Genomic DNA, 2500 nt, shown 5'->3' with positions numbered 1-2500 from the left:
GCTGAGGGGGACTGTTCTGTTATATACCCCATATGAGAGAGAGACTGAGGGGGACTGTTCTGTTATATACCCCATATGAGAGAGAGGCTGAGGGGGACTGTTCTGTTATATACCCCATATGAGAGAGAGGCTGAGGGGGACTGTTCTGTTATATACCCCATATGAGAGAGAGACTGAGGGGGACTGTTCTGTTATATACCCCATATGAGAGAGAGACTGAGGGGGACTGTTCTGTTATATACCCCCATATGAGAGAGAGGCTGAGGGGGACTGTTCTGTTATATACCCCATATGAGAGAGAGACTGAGGGGGACTGTTCTGTTATATACCCCATATGAGAGAGAGACTGAGGGGGACTGTTCTGTTATATACCCCCATATGAGAGAGAGGCTGAGGGGGACTGTTCTGTTATATACCCCATATGAGAGAGAGAGACTGAGGGGGACTGTTCTGTTAATAGACACAGCTTGAACTATGATCTCTGGATAGTAACTCCTGGCTACAGTGGCTGAGAGGTTGTGGATGGTAACCCCTGGCTACAGTGGCTAAGAGGTTGTGGATGGTAACCCCTGGCTACAGTGGCTGAGAGGTTGTGGATGGTAACCCCTGGCTACAGTGGCTGAGAGGTTGTGGATGGTAACCCCTGGCTACAGTGGCTGAGAGGTTGTGGATGGTAACCCCTGGCTACAGTGGCTGAGTGGTTGTGGATGGTAACCCCTGGCTACGGTGGCTGAGAGGTTGTGGATGGTAACCCCTGGCTACAGTGGCTGAGAGGTTGTGGATGGTAACCCCTGGCTACAGTGGCTGAGAGGTTGTGGATGGTAACCCCTGGCTACAGTGGCTGAGAGGTTGTGGATGGTAACCCCTGGCTACAGTGGCTGAGTGGTTGTGGATGGTAACCCCTGGCTACGGTGGCTGAGAGGTTGTGGATGGTAACCCCTGGCTACAGTGGCTGAGAAGTTTTGGATGGTAACCCCTGGCTACAGTGGCTGAGAGGTTGTGGATGGTAACCCCTGGCTACAGTGGTTGATATGTTGTGGATGGTAACCCCTGGCTACAGTGGCTGATAGGTTGTGGATAGTAACCCCTGGCTACAGTGGCTGAGAGGTTGTGGATGGTAACCCCTGGCTACAGTGGCTGTGAGGTTGTGGATGGTAACCCCTGGCTACGGTGGCTGTGAGGTTGTGGATAGTAACCCCTGGCTACAGTGGCTAAGAGGTTGTGGATGGTAACCCCTGGCTACAGTGGCTGAGAATTTGTGGATGGTAACCCCTGGCTACAGTGGCTGATAGGTTGTGGATGGTAACCCCTGGCTACAGTGGCTGAGAGGTTGTGGATGGTAACCCCTGGCTACAGTGGCTGTGAGGTTGTGGATGGTAACCCCTGGCTACAGTGGTTGTGTGGTTGTGAATGGTAAAACACTGGTTGGTTGGTAACAGACAGACAGACAGACAGACAGACAGACAGACAGACAGACAGACAGACAGACAGACAGACAGACAGATATAGATATAGATATAGAAATATAGATAGCACACAGATGACTAGTCTACTGGGCCAAGCTTACCAACGCCAGCCAGCCCCAAACCCACAGACGACTTAGCAGCGACTAGTTCCTACTACTATGCAGCACGAGAAGCTAAACGCTGAAAACCAAAATACAGTTTTACCTTTGTCAACCAAGTCCCACATGTCTGCATTGAGAGAAAACGTGCAGAGGTTGAGAGAGTGGCGTTATGAAAAAAAGGAACGGAAGGAGTTTAAAATGCAAGCACATGCATAGCCTACAGTAGATCACATGCATGGCCTACAGTAGATCACATGCATGGCCTACAGTAGATCACATGCATAGCCTACAGTAGATCACATGTATGGCCTACAGTAGATCACATGCATAGCCTATAGTAGATCACATGCATAGCCTACAGTAGATCACATGCATGGCCTACAGTAGATCACATGCATAGCCTACAGTAGATCACATGCATGGCCTACACTAGATCACATGCATAGCCTACAGTAGATCACATGCCTAGCCTACAGTAGATCACATGCACAGCCTACAGTAGATCACATGCCTAGCCTACAGTAGATCACATGCACAGCCTACAGTAGATCACATGCCTAGCCTACAGTAGATCACATGCCTAGCCTACAGTAGATCACATGCACAGCCTACAGTAGATCACATGCCTAGCTTACAGTAGATCACATGCCTAGCCTACAGTAGATCACATGCCTAGCCTACAGTAGATCACATGCCTAGCCTACAGTAGATCACATGCCTAGCCTACAGTAGATCACATGCCTAGCCTACAGTAGATCACATGCACAGCCTACAGTAGATCACATGCCTAGCCTACAGTAGATCACATGCCTAACCTAGATCAGCACCCACAAGCAGACGAGTGAGGAGTTTTGTCTTGTGAAAGACACAGCATACAAAGCTGCCCTAGTTTCTAGTGGGGAACAGAGAGTTGATCTCACAAAGTGTTGTTCC

At 49.6% G+C, this 2500-nt stretch overlaps 1 protein-coding gene across 1 annotated transcript in view; it reads right to left on the bottom strand.

The window, feature by feature from the left end:
* LOC135526647 (teneurin-2-like) overlaps nt 1-2500 on the bottom strand; it is a 71719-nt gene that overhangs the window by 58219 nt on the left and 11000 nt on the right. The gene's annotated exons all lie outside the window — the stretch shown is intronic.

Source organism: Oncorhynchus masou, chromosome 32, assembly GCF_036934945.1.
Source record: "Oncorhynchus masou masou isolate Uvic2021 chromosome 32, UVic_Omas_1.1, whole genome shotgun sequence".
Taxonomy (NCBI): Eukaryota; Metazoa; Chordata; class Actinopteri; order Salmoniformes; family Salmonidae; genus Oncorhynchus; species Oncorhynchus masou.
Note: the sequence above shows the minus strand (reverse complement) of the source record. Positions and strands in the feature narration are given on the sequence as shown.